This window comes from Onychomys torridus, chromosome 23 (assembly GCF_903995425.1).
Source record: "Onychomys torridus chromosome 23, mOncTor1.1, whole genome shotgun sequence".
Classification (NCBI taxonomy): Eukaryota; Metazoa; Chordata; class Mammalia; order Rodentia; family Cricetidae; genus Onychomys; species Onychomys torridus.
The window spans coordinates 54939159-54959306 of record NC_050465.1 but is presented as its reverse complement, the minus strand read 5'-3'; the positions used below and the strand labels follow the sequence as shown (position 1 = coordinate 54959306).

At 35.9% G+C, this 20148-nt stretch overlaps 1 protein-coding gene across 1 annotated transcript in view; it reads right to left on the bottom strand.

Annotated features, from left to right (window-relative positions):
• The window catches only part of Spag16 (sperm associated antigen 16), a 443187-nt gene that overhangs the window by 121103 nt on the left and 301936 nt on the right, over positions 1 to 20148 (bottom strand). The window lies entirely within an intron of this gene.

Below are 20148 nucleotides of genomic sequence, written 5' to 3'. Positions count from 1 at the left end.
TAAAAGATTTCGTCAAAGATAAACTGCTTCATCATGTAATTCTCCACACATGCCACTCACCAGAAAACCAGGAATTTACTTAGAAAATAAAGATGAGGACTAATTATGGGAATTCTGCTTTGCTATGGTAACTATATCCTGTCAAAACATCAACATTTAGAAACATCCTCACGTATACACTCAACTTCCCCAAAGGAACTGAAAATAGAATCAAAATCAAGGAAGTATTATAATAAACAAGCAACCCAAAAGTCCCAAACACACAGAAGCAAATAGGCAGATAAATTATGAAGACAATGAACACTTTGCAGAACAGAATTACTCAGAAGATATTGAGCAACTTTTTGTTTAGGATGTGGAAACCCCATCCTGTACAATATGAATGGATAAAACTTTAAAGCAAAAGTTGATAGTTTTGCAAAGGAAGCAATAACCTGGAATTTGGGTTAAAAAATATCTGAAAATGCATATGTGGGTATATAATTGAGTTTGTGGGTTGTTTTTTTTGTTTTGTTTTGGTTTTGGTTTTTTTTTTTTTTTTTTTTTTTTTTGTGTGTGTGTGTGTGTGTAGGTGTGTTTATATATCCAGGGGAGTAGAGAAGCAGAACACACATACACATCCTAAAGCATACAACCATCCTAAAGCATACAACTTACATATCAACAGGTTTATAGTCACATGCAAAGTTTCATCAAATCTATGGCTGTAACTTTATCAGACAGACACAAAGCAAACTCCAACTGTTGTAACTACAGTTGAAGCAACTGAACTCAAATTTGGGTTCCTGCCCAGGAAGGTGGAAAAGGCTTTGTAGTATGAATTCATCAAAACCCAAAGCTTACTAAAACTATATCAGCTAATACTCTTGGAGAAAAAGAAAACAGAATTCAAAGAACCTTCACATACGTACTCTTGTTAATCAAATCTAAAATATTCAATCCAAAAATAAATATACATGCAAACATAATCTTAAGATTAAAATAATAATAGACAAAACTCTCAAAATTATCCTGATACCAGACTAGTAACCCCATCACTTCCTTTTTCTTTGTCAGCCAAGTGGCTCCTACAGACTATTCAAAGAAACTTCAAGACATGGACACGTATTTGTCTGTTGGATCCTTCGAATGTCCTAAGGATGACAGAGTGAGACTAGGACATGGGAAACTACATACAATACATGCCTCATGGGGACAGATACTAGAAATTTAACTGTATGTGTTACAGCATATCTTAATACATGTAGCCTTGAACACAAGTTCATAAAATTGATTGTTTTTCCTTAAGAATTTATGCTTTTAGCCCTTTGAAGTATGCCAAAGAATATTTGAAGAATTAAAGAAATTTCTTCTTCTTGGGGCTATAATCCTATTTTAAAGATGATGCAAGTGTCAAATATAATAAAGCATTGATAGGAATACCTAATTTGAAGAAGAAAACTCTCTTTAGTTGATCTGAAATGTCCTTAGATTTCACTAGCAGATGGTCCGATGTAGCCTTGTGTATACACTAGAATTTGTTCATTTTAATCTATAAAATGAAAAAATATCTTTTTAACATATGCGAAATAGGTTCTTTTAAATCAAAATAGTTTATTTTTCCCAGTGGAAAAAATACTTCAGACTCTTTCCAAGTTTTCCCTAAAAAAATAAAAATCATTATTTATTTTGGTTATATGCAGGAAAAATTTTCAATGTCCACTTACCTTTTGAAATTTCAAAAATTTCAAAATACATAGCTTTATAAGACAGGGTTTGGTTCCTCAAAAGGCTGATACATTTGCATTTCAGCCAAATCTACCTTCAGAGTCTGGGGAGAAGGGATGCTGGCTGAGACACACACAGCCATTAGCAATACCACAGGATGTAAGGAGGACAAATACTTTGGGGCTGCATGGATATCACAAGTATCCACATAAATGTACACAAATCTAGTCTGTGTTCTCAGAGTGCTGCTGTGAAGCCAGAATAATAGTCATGTAAGTAATTTGGCAATTACACAAGAGCACAGAGGAGTAGAGGTTTACAGGTGGTGCTGAACAGGATGCATAATTTATAGTTAGAATGCAAAGCCAAACAACAGTAGTTCAAGGACATTGGAACCCAGGAGCAGCAATCATTGGTGCCAGCAAAGTGAGTGGTGTATAGCAGAGTGTACAATCTGAAAACCATCTAAGAAAGTTCAGCTATAAAGAGAGAGATGTACATACGTGAAACAAAATAGAAGACTCAAACATGATCACACACAGGTAACTCCAGTTTTTTGATATTTGACAAAGGTGCCAAAATGACAAAGTAGAGAAAAGACATCATCTTTAACAAATGGTTCTTGGAGAACTGAATGTTCACACATAGAAGAATGAAATTAGACTTGTATGTAACACCCAGCATAAGTACTAAATCCAAGAAGCTCAAAGAACTGAATGAGAAACCTCAAAGATTAAAACTGCTAAAAAAGAGCCGTAACCTACACGACACATGCGCAGGAAAGGACTCCAAAGAGGACTCTATTTGCTTATGAATTAAGACGATCAATCACCAAAGGGTCTAAAATACTAAAAAATTCTGCACTGCAAATGAAATAATCACCTCAGGGACAAGGAAGTTCAGACAATGGGATAGGATCTTTACCAGTTAAAAATATGATAGGTGATTAATAGTCAAAGAAACAACGACAACACAAGAGTCAAGAAAGCAAATGACCCAAATAAAAAATAATGGGGAACAAATCTGAGCATTCTCAAAAGAAGAATTGAAAATGGTGAAGAAATGGCTAAAGAAATGTTCAACATTCTTAGCAATTTGGAAATGCAAATTATAATTATTGTGAGAGTTCACCTTATATCAGCCAGAATGGCTAAGGCGAAGAAAATAGCTAACAAATGCTGGCAAAGATGTTTTCAGGATTGCAAGCTGGTGCAGCCTTTATGAAAAACAGTGTGGATAATCCTCAAAAAGCTAATCTACCATTTGACCCAGCTTTACCACTCGTTGGAATATGTCCAAAAGACTTGACACTCTACTCCACAGATAGCTGCTCAGTCATGTTCACCACTGCTCTATTCATAATAGTTAGGAAATGGAAATAACTTAAATGTCCTTCAACTGATGAATGGATAGTGAAAATGTGGTACATGTACACTATATAATCCTTTTCATGTATAAAGGAAATCAAGCCATGAAATTTTCAGGTCAATGGATGGAACCTAGTGAGGTAACCCAGACCCACTGCATGCTCTCTCTTCTTTGTGGATTCTAGCTCTGGATTTTTAGATATGACTATATAACATGGAGTAATTCAGAAATAAGGAAAGGGATGGGGGCAGAAGAAACTCTGAGATGGTGAGAAGGGGGAAGACTGTATAAGGGGAAATGGGAGAAGGATTTAATTTAGAATGGAGAGGGAGGGCAAATTCATAGGGAAAGGTAGATAGGATGGATTAATAACACTCAGGTGCTTGAAAAACATAGGAAATATATTTTTATGTTTATTTGAAATGCATACATTATATGAGTGAACAGATATAAATAAATATATGAATAATTTCAATGAAAGTACATGCTTGGGGTTATAACTAAGAGACAAAGACGACTTAGCAAAAACACCAGTGCCAGACATGGGAAGATGTCCTTAAAGGTTTTGGTCACAGAAGTCAAAGAGACTACCAGAATAATATAGGCTATTGTTCTTGCCTTAGATAGCATCTCAGGACTCAAAGATAAAGACCCTATTACTGAAAATGTGCCACACTTGGGACATAGGACTTGCAGGAATTTAGTTGGGATTGACTTGGAAGCCTCCTCTATGAGGACTAGCTCTTATTGTGTCTTGCATACTGTTCTAAACAAGCTGCCAAAGCAGAAAAGCAATGATCCATAGTCTTATCCACCTGCAAAGCTTATGAACGACAAGAAGGACCAACATGACAAGATATACCCAAAGTTGCAAGAGTAGCACTTACTACTTGGAGGTAACCAACAACAGTCTAACTGTACTTAAAGCCTGCTCAAGAGTTGGGAGCTCAGGTCTGGTACTGTAAACCTAGCCAGTTACCTGTGGCTGATGAGGTCCTATAATGTAGAGAACTTACCATGACCACTTTTCTAAACCAGTATAACTTCTAACTAGATTCTGAATATTTGTGTCCACAGATAAGTGTATTCCCCACTCCTTACCAATGAAGCTTCTTTTTTTCAGAAGATGGAGACCATTATAAAATTCCCAATTGTTCCAAACACAGGGAACAAATGACTGGAGGTACTCAGTGTCAGTTGACATATACACAATATGTCAACTCTTATACCTAAGGTCAAGGGAATAATGCAGAAGCAGCAGCAGGCTGATTGCTAGTCAGAAAACCAGGAATCTACCATGAGATTGTATCTTCTATATATGCCATGGAAGAAGCTACCACTACTCATGAAATCTCAAATGTATGGTTACTTAAACAAGACATGCACAGTGTTAGCACCAGTTGACATGCCGATGTGGATGATGGAAATGTCATAAGGGCCTACACATAGGTAAAAAGTTATAGGCAATTTATGCTTCTAGGAGAGTAAGAATCCATCTTTTTCAGAGATGAGCTCTCTGATAGGTTATCCAATACCCAGTGGCTAGTCCTAAACACACATATACATGAACACCACTAAATGGAAACAGAAGGCTGTATTTATATATGCCTATTTAAATATGTTTACATAATTTTAACAATAACAATTACAGGGAGGTGATGAATTTGAGAGATAATGGGAGGCACAGGAAGAGTTATAGGGGGATACAAATGGGTGAAATGTTCATTATGAAATTCTCAAAAAAATTAAATTAAAAGATGAGAAAGAAATTGATTTGATTGGCGTAAGGTTAAAGGGTCATATAGAAGATGGTAGAAAAGGCAAAATTAAAGAAATCTCTAGATAATATTCTTGTTTAGAAAAGCCTATGTGGGGTTAGGGATTTAGCTCAGTGATAGAGCACTTGCCTAGCAAGTGCAAGGCCCTGGGTTCAATCCTCAGCTGGGGGGAAGTAAAAAAGGACAGCCTTGTCTACACAGTGAGACTCTATCTAAAAAATAAAAACAAACAAAAGAACACTTAAAAAATTATGGGCTTGGGGATTTAGCTCAGTGATAGAATGCTTGCCTAGCAAGCTCAAGGCCCTGGATTCAGTCCTCAGCTCTGGGGAAAAAAAAAAAAGAAAGAAAAGCCTGTGTATTAAAAAAGAGAAAATGAGAAAATGATGAAAGCAAAAGACAAAATCCAGTTACATTAGTCACATGGATAGAACATTTCAATACAAATAGAATTTTGATATTATTAGATACCAATAAAGCAGGGATAGCCATAATGTACTTTAAATAAGCAAGGTATAGAATTTTATGTAACTTTTTGAAAACTTAACTAAAATGTTTTTGTAGTCCAGATAGTTTCAATAAAATAAATTAGACTTATAATAATTGTTTAGCTTACCTATGATCATTAGCTTTAAAAAGTACATCTTTATTTCACTTCATCGCAGAGCCTCACAAACTACTAAGCTTGGTTTTGTACTTTCTGCACAAATATGGAGAGTAATTTGAAATTTATATGCATAGTCATTTTAAGTCTTCATTTTTTTCTTAGAACTTCAGCTTATCGTTGAAGAAGTCACATGCTGAGTGAGCTGAAAATTCTATTAATTAGTTACACACTAGTAAGTAAGCCTTTAATCCCAATGCCAATTAAATCTACTTATAATTGCATTGGGAGCTGATAAATAATAGGTCATGTCTCCAATTTTCATATGGATACAGATCCATGGTATTTTATAAATATAAATGTAATTATTTCACATATATCCAATTTGAGTATTTATTTTCAATTTTGATTGGCTTTGAAGTTTTTCTTTTATTTCCCACACTGTTGTAGTTGACTGAATGGATTCTCAAGAAAGCTATTTCAATAGGATTTGCTGTGATACAGAATACATATGATTAAAAGCATAAAAGTACTTATAAATGGCTGTAAATTTCTAAATGTGAGGCTAGGGAGATAGCTTAGTTGAAAGTGCATCAAGAAGAACCTGAGTCCTAATGGCCTGGGTTTCCACACAAAATGCTCAATATGGTTGCATGATTGTTATCTTAACACAAAGAGGTAAAGACAAGCACATCCCTTGGAGCATACTGGCCAGTTTTTTTTTTTCTTTTCTTTTTTATTAAACCTAAATTGGTGAGATCCAATTTCAGAGAGACCCTGCTATTAAAAATGGTGAAGAACAATTGAGAAACACTGAATATTGACCTCTTGTCTCTACATGACGTGCTCTCTTGCACACATACCATCATCACTTTTATGTAAGCATGTACACACACACACACATTGGCTAAAAGTTATTAAACTGAAGGTAAAAAACATTACTGGCAAGCACATTGTAATTCTCTATAGTTGTGTCAAATCTGTGACCTGGGGATCCTGGTGACAAAAAACTGTTGTAGACCCTAAGCTGACTGTGAAAATCTAAGGAAAATCTTCCATTTAATTTAGCACTGGATTTGATAAGCCAGTGTACCTGGGTCCTACCCAGAGATCACAAATGGACACACCTTCAGAAAAGGGCTATGAGAACATGCATGTTCTGTATCATTCTTCTGGTATTATAATAAACTTCCCTTTGCCTAGAGTTAACCATAGCCTAGAAAAATTTGACTTAAGTTTTTAGGAAATTATTTGCCTATAAATATTGATGGCATGTGACTGATGAACTCTAGAAAGTCATGATTAATAATTAAAAACAGTGTAATCAAACTACCAAGCAAGAAGTAACATATAAAATACATAAGCTTGATACTTGAAACACATAATGTAAATCAGAAATTATTTAGAATACATAGTCACCATTGATGAGCTTACCTGTATGTTGAAAATATCATTAAAACATATTTTGTTTTACCTATCAGTATAGGAACTTAATAAATGATTCACATTAATACATGAATTCATAAAACATTATGTCAGGTTCTCTAGGGTTATTTTATGAAGCTCTAACATATAGCTATATCCTGTAAACAAATTATTATACTTTCAGAATATTTCATATATAAATATGGGCTGACTTGTGTTATAAACAATTTTTTTTTTGTCCAAAGTTCTAGTTCATTTCAAATGGCTACTGACAAGATGGTGAGCATATAATACTGGGGTTTTTCCTGATTACTGATACACTCACAATAATACCTACTTTGGTTCCACATTGATTAAAATTCATTTCTATCTCTTAGGAGACAGATATCTGAAGACAGCAGAATGGGGTTACTTCTTTATCCTCTGCCATTTGAACATTTCTATAAACTCTGACGATGCGTGTGTTCTTATGGTTTTGCATACAAGTTTCTCACTACAACCTCAAACATTTATCTTTCCAGTTATTGATTTTTTCATGGCCAAAGTTTCAGAGAATTCAGCTTTTTTAATCAACAAGTCATTCCTGAAGTAAGTTTTTATTTCGTCAACAGGAGAAAGTAATCAATGTACTAATTCTGTAGCTACCCAAATGATGGCTAATAGATAACTCTTATTCTCTGATTAGTAGATGGCAAGTACATCCTGACAGACACTATCACACATTTTGAGAATATTTTTAATCTAAGAGGACCATGAATTTGAATTATGGTGACTTTAAAAAGTATGGATTTTGCATTATTTTTACTTAGATATTTATAATATAAACCATTTTTTATATATTCAATTTCTCATAACAGGTGAGAACAATGTAAAGAGATATGTTTCATTCTTTTGTTAATTTGTATTTGAAATGAAATATTTGGGGAAGTTCAGTGATTAGAGTTGAGACAGTTCTTGCTGGTCAGAATTTAGAGACTGATAAAGAAGCAAAATTCAGTACAATTTCATAAGGCTTTGAAAGTGAAACCAGCTACAAGTGTCCACTATTTTCTTGATATGGAGAACCTGAATTTGGTGAGGAGATCAAGTCTTCCTACAATGTTGACAAGCAAAATTGGTAATGAGTCACCTTTGCACAGCCTCAATCTTCCTGTGACACCCAGAGAATGACCCACACTTTCAGAGATTTTGGAAGGACAACAAGGTGCCCATCCATTCAGAATACTTTGTCCTGTGAAGTGAAGAAAGTTACAAGATAATTGTCTTCAGTGTGGAGTACAGTCCTGTCTCATTTCTGAAGACTGGAATGCTAATACACAGAAATAAGACTCAGATTTGTGCCCATAAGTTCATTAATGTCCCTATTTCCTGACTGCCTGAGCAAATCGGTCAGGGAAACATAGATTCTATTTATTGAAACTTGCAACCTTTGCTATAATGTTTACTAATTTATACCTTTGACTCTAGCTGAGAGAACGTTAAGATCTAACAGGTATATTTGACAGCGTAAATCAACACGTCTCTAGGATTCCAATTTCTAGGAGTTCCATCCAGGCCAGTTTTGATGTCATTAGCTGACCCTGACCATCACAGTGCTTTTACACAACTCAACATTACACTTCAGGTGGCCTCAGTCTTTTCCCTTTGCCCTAAACTTAAGGAACACAAGGGGCATGTGTTATAAAACAATTAACTGCCAGGTTATTAAAGTAGTTACATGCCTTTTCTCTTCTAGTTTAAGTAACACTTTAAATAATTTCCTATAATTTATATTGTGTTTTCAAATTAATTGATTTTATTATTTAGAATACTTTTAGATTGATCAAAAATTGAGCTAAGTAGAAAAACTGTTATTCTTTTGGAAATGTGGCACTAAAAATAGTACTAAACCACACAATAAAGCCATATTTGCTGATCCTACTTCTCGGTGTTATAACAATATCAATGGTGCTTAGAAAATGGGGTGAGCACTTTCACACAATAGCATAATAGTTCTCAGCATCAAAAATATACCAATATAAAAGCAAAGGTTAGATAGGACCTAATGGCTTCACATTTTCAGAAAGATGTAATTATCCATCTCTGTGTATAGTTGAAGGAAAATGAATTATTTGGACCTTCTCCTATACATATTTCATAGAAAGAGTTGAGACTGTGGCTATAATTTCTAATCTACTCTTGAATATTAAGACAGATATTGGGAGGAAAAGGTTGCCAAATATAAGTAGTCCATCAGGTTATGTATTTTTCATGATTATGAGATTTTTCAGCATACATTTACATTTAATTATGCATGTGCTGTGGAATGCATTCCTCTTTCACAGAAAATAAATGTTAGTAGAGGTTATATAAATTGTAGGTCTCTATTATGCATTTTTGATGATGACTGATTTGCATTATGATCTCAGATGATTTTTATCAGGCACAGCTGGCCAGATTCAAAATAGTATCTAGAAGCCATTGTGTGACAAATTGAATAGGTGAATTGTATTAATTCCCAGCAAAGTCATGGAAGGCAAAAATATTTCTTTAAGGCTTCTAGCTTGCTTCTCATTCCAAGACATGCTTTCTAAACCTTGCTTTGATGGCTGTGTGTGCTAGATAATGAGTCAATGTAATTGGAATTAGGTTATTTTAAAGGGGTTCTATATAAAGGCCAATTATTGATTTCATTTGCTGTACTTGCTTATCCATCCACCATATGCCAGAGGTGAGATGAGTCTGAGAAATGAAAAAGTCTGATGTGCAAAAGGCATTGACATGCTCACAAAGAGCTTGTAGGTAAGATAACAACAAAGCCTGGGTTTGGACTTTTGTCAGTGGTATTCATATGAAGGAAATTAGAAATAAAAATCCAACCATCTGAAGATCTTTTTTGAGCTGTATTGAGATCTCTGGAGTGGACATGATGGTGGAAAGCCATTCCAGCAGGGCAGAGTATAAAGGACACTGAGCCATGATAGAAGGAACCAAACAATTTGAAATGCTTCCCTCTGTAATCATACCATGTACATGTGAAGTCTCTTTTATTGGGGGTGGGTAGGAGAAAGGAAGATGGAGAGACCTTTCCTAAAGACCCAGATCTTATCTAGCTGTGGAAACGGTGATCCATTTCCCGAAGGGTCTAGATAGTGGTGGTTCTCAGCCCACAAGTCATAAATACCCCATATATCAGATATTTACATTATGATTAATAACAGTAGCAAAATTACAATTTTGAAGTAGCAATGAAAATAATTTTATGGTTGGTGTCACCACAACATGAGAAACTGTATTAAAGGGTCTCAGCATTAGGAAGGTTGAGAACCACTGGTCTAGAGTAAATGCATTGCAAGATTGTAAAGTTTAAAACCCGGTTATGAAAAGTGGGAATGTAACTACCACTGCTAATTATGTGCACTTAGATATAGTTAGGAATAAAAGGTCTTGTGGTTTGAGTACAATTTAGACAAGCATGGAGTAGTTAGGTAGTTTCGGAGCTAAGAATCTACTATCTGCAGAGAAGACCACCAATTTCTAAAGGGAGACATTATATCATTTGGACATGTATATAGACCAAATAAAAATTTCAGAACAACAAATATAACTCATTTCTAAAGATGTTGGCTGTAGATATTTTTATTTTGTGGAACAGAGGTATGTCTATCATGAAACATAGTCATTGAAAATATTTGTTAGCCTAATGAATTGAGTTTTTATAAGTAAATAATATAGAAAATTAATTTATGGAAAGAGATAGCTAGACAGCATCTATAAGTCTAACCGGCTATTTATTATTCAATTTAATTTATATGACAGTTATCAGTTCCTGCTAACAGCAACTATAATGTTAATTTAAGAAAATATCTTCAGCATATATTAAATTATTTTTCTTATTTAAATGCAGTTATATAGTTTTATTTGAATTTGCCATTCATGTCTACTGTAAAATGCACTGAATTCAAAAGTCTAATTCTCACACCATCAGAAAGGTAGCAGTGTTTTTTTATAATGATATGGAATAATTCACTAAATGATTTTGGGCATGAAAATAATTTTAGCTAAGACACAGATTTGCATCAGGTGATTGACAAGATTAGAAGAGAATAGTCTATGGAAACTGGGAAGTAGAGGATGCATAATGGTAGAAAAGCCGCAGTCCTATTGATGGGAAGTTATTATCATCTCAATATCACAGCCATTCACATTGTATGATCCAACCACAGGAAACATAAAAGTTACAGTGACATTCAAAAGCTAGACAGTGATAGATTTCAGTTGCTTCCTGCATAGAAAATTTCTTATAAAATACAAATTGTACAACAAACCAATTTAAGGCTATTAATAAGATATGAAATAGTCTTGCTTTTAATGATTCTAATTTAAAGTTCTGTAGCATTATGTCTGATTCCTATTTCAAATGTTTGTTTTAGAATTAGATGTAATGTCTTAATTCTAAATCTATAGGAACAAGCTTGTAGATTTAGGAGAACAATACTTTATCTGAAAGGGAAACACTCAGAATTCAACATGGTGTGACTATTGGTTTCAAAGTGAACACACAGAGCCTTATGTAAGTCATATTAATTGTTTGCCCTTCTCTACATTCTTTCACAAGCATATTTAAAAACTCATTTTACACCCCAAAGGACTCTTTATGAAGGAAACAAAATAGAGTATGATTATTTCTAAAAGAGAAAAATAAAATTATATCATACACACTCTTATTTGATTTAGTAACTGACAAAGGTTGATTCAGTGAAATATCCATTCCTAGATGGTTACTGTGTTTTGAAATAATAAATGCCTTGAGAAATCAAATTTTCCAGTTTTCAATAATACTTCATATGTTCCTCATTTGAATTTGCTAATATTAGGAAAGATAGTCATGTAGTATTCTAAAAACATCTCAGAAATACCTAGGAGGACATTCTCCATGAATTGGGCTATTATTGTTACATGCATGTTACTTACTTCGTGAACAAAATGCTAAGAGCTATCAATGCATGCAGTTTGTGTGCTTTTTAGGGTTGGAAGAAGATCTATCAAGTACCATAAACTCAAAGACTTTCTGCAGGACTAGAGATCATAAGCCTGAATTCTCACAAGTAGTGTTCTCATTGTCTTTAGAAATATTATATAATGTGAGAACAGAGTTTAAATCCAGACCATAACAATAAGGCTACATAAATGATAAGGATGTACTTTAGTTTGCTACACTTTTGCAGATCTCTTCAGAGTTCACAATGTTCCCGCTTCTTCAGCAAACCTAACATTCTTAAAATAATTCCTGTGTGTTATGCTTGTTGAAATTCAAGGATCAGATGCACATGTTATAGATACAAATAGAATGGATAAGCTGGGAGGAATGAACTCTGTAAAATGAGCAAATGCCAGGGAGATGACTCCAAACACCATAAACTATCCATTCACAGTTTAGCTGTTTGACTTATGATTATATTTCATTCCAAAGGTAGTTTGAGGATACAAGATGTGTTCAGGGGAGTCACATGAATCCAGAGGAATATTCAAGCTTGGTGATCTTAAAAATCTCTTTGTAGATTCATGATCTTATTTGGTATTAGAATGATAAAAACTGAACCATTGGCTAAAAGAGACAAAGTCAAAACATTATACACAGAAACTATGCACGTCTGGCTTCCTTGTATTAGGAACTTTTACAAGTACCTGTGCTCCTAGGATCTTCACCGTGTTAAACCTGAACAATTTAAAATATACCTATCACTCCCTGGCACCCAAGAGACAAATGCTCAGTAGCGGTTGCTGTAATTATTATTGAGCTTCAATTACAAGCACTAATTGATCTGAATTTGCTAGTGGGACACCTGATGGGAATTATTTACACAATAATATAGTGTGGCAGATGGTTAGGCCACAGTTATCAAAATCACAGATGAAATAAGAATATTCCCACCCCTTCTATATTTTGTTAATAGAGCAAAGAGAATTTAACATGCATAAGCTTCATGAGAATAAAAATTCATTTCCACCCCTCTCAACTCTATCAATTATACTATATAAAATAGGTTTAAAACCTAAGACAAATGAAATGCACAAAAATTCTAATGTGGTGGTTGTAGAAGGTAATGATATGTTTCAGTATATAATGTGCTGTTGCCATGGCTGTAACAAGTATACAATGCAATTTTGTTACTTTGTCAGAAATTAATGTTAGTGGTATGATAAAAAAGAGACAAAATATAAATGGCTTAACACTATAATTTATTACTTTGTCCACGGTCATGATGCTGAGCAAAGTATTGAATTTACAGTAATTATTAAGAAAACCTTCATTAAGAGCTTTAGAGATGACTCAGTCAGTAAAATGTTTGTTGTACAATCATGCAGACCTGAGTTCAACTCCCAGGACCCATGTTAAGAAGTTGAATATGGTGGTACAGAAAGAAGACACAGGCTCATCCCTGCGTGGTGGTGGTGGGTCTCTCTCTCTCTCTCTCTCTCTCTCTCTCTCTCTCTCTCTCCCTCTCTCTTTTCAAGACAGGGTTTCTCTGTGTAGTTTTGGTGCCTGTCCTGGATCTCACTCTCTAAACCAGGCTGGCCTCAAACTCATAGAGATCCACCTGGCTCTGACTCTCAGGTGCTGGGATTAAAGGCGTGCAGCACCACCACCTGGCTTGAGGGGTTGTCTCTTGCTAGCCAGCCTCATCTACTTAGCAAATTCCAAGCCAGGTAGATACTCTGTATTGAAATACAGAAACAAAACCCAAATATGGTGGATAGCCTCTGAGAAGAGGTGCCTGAAGCTGACTGATCCCTGACTGCTACATTCACATGCATACATGTGTATCATCCTAACCCCAACTGAAACTTTACTGAAAACAAACCCCTGTGCACTCTTCTAGTGATAAGCTCACCAGTGAAGTATACTAGTAGGCAGAAACATCTTGGAAACTTCCTTTTTAATATTTAAAAATGTTTTCTGTGTATGAGTGTTTTGTTTGCATCTATGTCCAAGCATGTGTGTGCCTACTGTCCTCAGAGACCAGAAAAGACTTATTCCCTGGAACAGACTTATAGATGGCTATGATTTGCCATGTGGCTGTTGGGAATTAAACCTGTGTCCTCCGGAAAGGCAGACAGAGCTCTTAACTCCGAGACATCTCTTCAGCCTGGAAAATTCCTTTTAATACATGTTCTTTGAGTCAATTGTATGCAGTTGTCAAGAGGTGTGTAGAATTTCGGGTATTTGGTACAGGGCATCTTAATAACCAAAGGGCAACCATGGCTCATCATTAATTTGAAAAGACAATGTACAGTATTTATTCTAGAAATACTCATCTATTTGATAAAGGTATAGCACAATATTTATTTGATAAAATATTTTTAAATCACTGAAATGTCACACTTCTATTTACTAAAATCAACTTCCATTTTATCCCAGCTGTAAGTTTGCTTCTGTTAAATGTTCTATAGAACTCTTGGCTGGCTAGAAATTAAAGCCAACCAAATTTATTCTATTCTACACAAACTTTCAGGTACAACCTTCTAAGACACACCACACGATCTAGGTATTTGTTAATTGATTAAGCCATGGTTGAAATAAAATGCAGAACAAACTTTCCAGCATACTTTAAGAGAAGTCATTATTCGAAAGAATTATTTCTGACTTTAAAGATTCTGAACTCACAACATCTGAGAAGTGGTGTAGATTCATCAGACAACTCTTATTGGCATGTTGGAGACAGAACATCCCAGCAAAGTTAAAAAATAATAGAGTGCGTGCATGCATGTGTGTGTGCGTGCGTGCACGAAGGTTGGATAATAGGAGTTATTCTTAATCCCATTATCATAACCAGGTAAATCTGGATGGAGTCGAGACTCTGGTATGCATCTGCTTTGAGATTATGAAAAAGAAACAAAAATGACTTTAGCACAGTACATGACACAAGCAAGGAAAATATTTTCAAGCATATTGTTTTCCTTTCCTCTAGACAGGTGTACTTTGAAGTTGTTTTTGCCTACAGTGGTGAATTCCTCCTCTGTGTCTCTATAAGCAGGAGCTTAGTAGTGGAAATTTGTTTGTGTGTGTGTATGTGTGTTTGTGGTGCATCATATATTTGGGCATATATGTGAATATCTGTGTGTATATTCACAAAACAGTAAGAAGATTAAAATGCTTATTTATTTCCCAGGATGCTTCATCATATTTTTTGTAACAATACACCTGCATACCATGGATGAGATATACAAATACATAAAATTCCCTGGTTAGGGGGCAAAGCTATAACTCAGCCAGAGACCTAAGTATGCTCTTTAAAACCTACATAAAAAAATGCCAGGCATGGTGATGTGTTTGCAGTCCCGGAGCTGGGGAGGCAGAGACACAGGCGGATCTTTGGAGTTCACTAAGATGGCTGGTCTAATGTACTTTAAGAACTTTCAGATAGTGAGAGACCCTGACTAATAAAAATGGTAGACAACATTACCCATGGTAATTCTGTGGCCACCATGTATGTACACTCATATGTACCTGTACACATGAACATGTACATGCATATAAAATTCTTGCATTTTAATTTTCTTTTCCTTTATCTTTCCTCCTCCTCCATTCCCCCTCTCCTTCTCTGCTTCCTCTCCTCTCATTCTCTCCCTCCTCCCTTCCTCCTCCTTCTCTTCCTCCCTCCTTCCTCCTCCTCCCTTCCTCCTACTTCTACCCCTTCTTTCTCCTATTTTTCTCCATTATTATCACTATCTCTACCACCACCACCATCATCTATTTGTTTCTACATGGAATTTTTGGAGCATACCTTCAGAGACAATGACAAATCATCCCTGTAACTGCCTCCCACACCAGAAAGGAGAGAGCATATAGCCAACAATGCAAAAATGTCTCCTCACATTTCATCTCTTGCTTTCAGCACATGGATGTCTCAAAATACATGAGTTTGTCCCTGCATTCATAAGAAACCACAAGGTGGGCATCATGGAATCTGCCATGAGCTGATGAAGGATGAGGTGATGATTCCTGAAGAGCAAGTGTGGGTGTAGTTTATTTTACATTTATCTCTTGTCCCATCACTCTCTTCTCCTTCTGGGGTGCAATACAAAGAGTCATATTACCTGACTACATGAAGCCTTCTGGCATAACTGGTGCATTTTTCTTATTTTAATATAAGAAATTAGAGCCTGTGAGATAGCTCAGTGGGTATATAAACTTGCTCTGCAAGCCTGGGGCCTGAGTTCAGAGGAGCTAACTAACTCCACAAAGCTTATTTACCTTCAGTCTCCCACATGTATGCTCTGACATATCCATACCTACATACATCATGATCCCCACATACTAGCAATAATAAAATATATTGAAAAATATAAGAAATAGTAAGATTAACAATTTTATTTACATGAGAATTCCATAATTATAAATATAAAATAGAATACTTTCTTATACCCGTGTACGTTTCAATATAATGCTCTAAATCTTATGGGAAGGTATTTTCCACTTGACCAAGTCATTTTAAGTAGATGAAAGCTTTTCCTCTTTTCCCAACCACATGTGTCTTCAGTTCATTCTGAAGTCTAACAAATGGTAAGAGTCCATATGCAAGAAAATTCTCTAATTAATCTAAAAGCATGTTATTACATGCTGTTGTTATTTAAAACATTCAGTTGTCAAGTTAATTTTAATATGTGTCATCACTGTAATAGATTGACTTGTCCACTTTTGCATTCAAGGCTGAAATTCTTTGTCAATAAATAATGGGCTCATCTGGAACCCTGGTGGATTCCTACACTCACTGTTTCCCAGTAAGCACTGTCCTGGGACATGACTAACTGTTCCAATCGTATCCAAGTCTAATGACATGGGACAATGGGGATTACTATAGACATCACTGACAATTGGGAAGTGTGGCAGGTAACAGATAATCAACCAATGACATTGATTCCTGGAATGGTGGAGAGGTGGGTTGAGTCTGTTTGCTCCATCTTGTTTTGAAACTTGGTTTTTAAAAACTTGACTCATAAATTCTGATCATACCTTCTATTACTACATTTCCCCTACTGCTCACTTTGCCATTCACCAACTTCTTGGCAGCAAACATCGCTCTGGAATGTCAGAAGCCAAATGAGAAATGGCCTATACAAATCTACTTGGATTTAACATAAAAATGCTGGTGTCTTCTGTACAGTTCTTGATTCTTTATTCACCCCTTCAGTATAAGCATTTGCATAGAAAGGTGTATTTTATTTAATTTTTCCCAACATAATATTTTAATTGATTATTTAGTAATATCAAATCATGGACATCAATCACACTTCCCAGTCCTCCCAGGTCCATCCCCCACCCTTGTAACCTTCCCCACCCCAAAAATAAGGAAAAAAAAGTCCAACTAGTGTTGCTCATGTACTTCACTGGAGTATATGATCAAACTCCCAGCAGCCAACCTCTTCAAGAGAACTGAGTCCTTCCCCACCTGCACCCCTACCACAAACCATAGATTGTGGAGAACTACACTTCAGCATCCTTATCACAATTTTAAAGAATTCTCTTCCATGGTTTCCTGTCTAGGTTGTTACTTTTTGGGGAGTCAAGAAGTTGGAGGGTGGGGGTTGTCACAGAAGCCTTCTATGTCCCTCTTCTTCAACTGTGAGTCGGCAGTCATTTCTGCTTCTGCAAAAGTAGCTTCCTTGACCGTTACAACCAGCAAGAGCATGGATCATGGACCTCCATGTAATTTCTGGCTGCATCACAGACCATTCACATCCACATGGCCTTTGGAGGTAACACAGGCCAAGGACATCAACACAGTTCTCAGCTGCAGTAGGACCAAGAATGCAGACGTGGCCCTCCCTTGGCAGCAGCATGGACCACAGACATCAACATGGCCTCAGGTGGCTGTACAGGGCCACTCACACCAAACATGGTTCTAGGTAGCAGCACAGGCTAAGCTCACAACCCAAAATAGAGGTATATTTTAATTCCCTGCTGAGAGAAAGCTCTAAGAACAAGATACTCTATAAAAATCTAATTATTTATGAACTGATTATAAACTATCTTATTTCTTCATGAGATTCACTGTTGTTTCTCATGCTTAAAAATTTAATGCTATAAATATTTAGTATCACACTGACAACACATTTATTTTTCTCTCACCTTGTTGCAAAAAATTTTAGGCACAGTAAGAATTGCAGCTCATGTTGACAATATTGACTAGCAGTGAAATCAATATATCATTCAGAAGTTCTGTAACTTGCTGGTTTTTTACATTAACTATGGTTTAGGAACATCTGCCCTACTCTGTCTTGTCTGTTTTTATTAACTTTATTAACTACACATTTTGATTAATGTAGAGGTGAGGTTACATGAAGATTATTCATAATCAGTAACAACAATGCCAAACACTATAACCTAATACACAAAATACCCTAATAATCACCATGGGGTAACTATTATAGAATAATTTGAATGAAAGTCATTCCAGTTTAATAATATTTTTCTCCATCTATTCAGATAATATATTATGTATTTGTCTATTTTCAGCTTGTCATATATAAAGCAAGAGAAAGCTAAATATGTGGTTGAACTGCACAACCGGTTATATTTTAAGTACACATGAACTCTGTAATAGAGCAAAAATTCTGCATTAGGGGAGAGCATTTCGATTCCTCCACAGCCTAGGCAGGCTGCCTTCTACTTCCCATTGGCTATGCATGGATTGTCTAGTTGCAAGCAAGCAATGTTTGCTTTTGGTTCCCTAAAAAACAAAATGAGTCCTAGAGTATTATATTTGTTTTCAGTCTTCTGGAGTGTCTAAAAGGAAAAACAAATGTGAGCTTGATATTTATGCTTTAAAATATTTAAATTGCTGCATCCTCATACAGAAACTCAATTTAATTTTTTTTTCTGGATTTCAAGTATTTCTTTGCTCAGAAGTCCTGATCAATTATATACAAAAAGTGTTGTGCCTTTTTTTAGATAACAAATGGCAAGACATAAGGATTCATGTCTATTCTTTTTCATGTCTTTAGCTATATTTATAGATTAAGATCTTTCATCATTAAGAGGCTCTGGTTGCTGTGTGATTAGATATTATAAGTTCCTGAAGTGGTTTGTGAATATCTGCCTACCCTCTCAAACTCAGAGGCAGAAGTTATCTGTTTCCTGTTGCCACTGAGACTTTTATGTATTGTAAACATTTTTAATTAAATTTTTTCAACTTTTTTATTTTATAATTTAATTTAATTTTACATATCAGCCATGGATTCCTCTGTCCTCCTCCCTCCTGCCCACAACCACGCCTTACCCCCAGCCCACCCCCCAATTCTATTTCCTCCAGGGCAAAGAATCCCCTGGGGATCAGCTCAACCAGGTAGATTCAGTCCAGGCAGGTCCATTTCCCTCCTCCCAGGCTGAGCAAAGTGTCCCTGTGTAAGCCCCAGGTTCCAAACAGCCAGCTTATGCACTAAGGACAGGTCTGGGTCCAACTGCCTGGATGCCTCCCAAACAGTTCAAGCTATTCAGTTGTCTCACTTATCCAGAGGGCCTGATCCAGTTGGGGGCTCCTCAGCTATTGGTTCATAGTTCATGTATTTCCACTAGTTTGACTATTTGTCCCTGTGCTTTTTTCAATCTTGGGCTCAACAATTCATGCTCATACAATCCCTCCTGGAGCTCCACCTGGGGCCTGGCCTTGGATCTCTGCAGACACAGTTAGAATGTCTGTCACCATGCACAAAACTTAAGTCCAACTGGATTAAAGACCTCAACATAAATCCAGTTACTCTGAACCTGAACCTGATAGAAGAGAAAGTAGGAAGTAGTCTTGAATACATTGGCACAGGAGACCACTTCCTAAATATAACACCAGTAGCACAAACACTGAGAGAAACATTTTGTGTAGTATGAATTACACATTTTACTGGTTTAGCTGCCAAGCTAGATTTGGAATTCTGAAGAAGTTAATTTTCATCTCCCCAAAGTTTTATTTCCTTACTTTGTGTATGTGTGTGTGTGTGTGTGTGTGTGTGTGTGTGTGTGTGTATACAAGTGTATGCATGTGTATTGTGTGTGGGGGCAGGTGCCCATGGAGGAGAAAATAGAGGGACAGATTCCCAAAGATTAGAGGTTCACAGGTAGCTGTGAACATTTAGACATGGATGCTGGGATCCAGGTATGTCCTTTGGAAGAACCACAAGTGCTCATTATGTCAGAGCCTCTGATTTATCAAATATTAATAATGATGCTTTGGCCTTTGAAGTCACCTGAGTGATCTTATGGCAGCAAAAGTGAAAACGGGCTGGCCAACT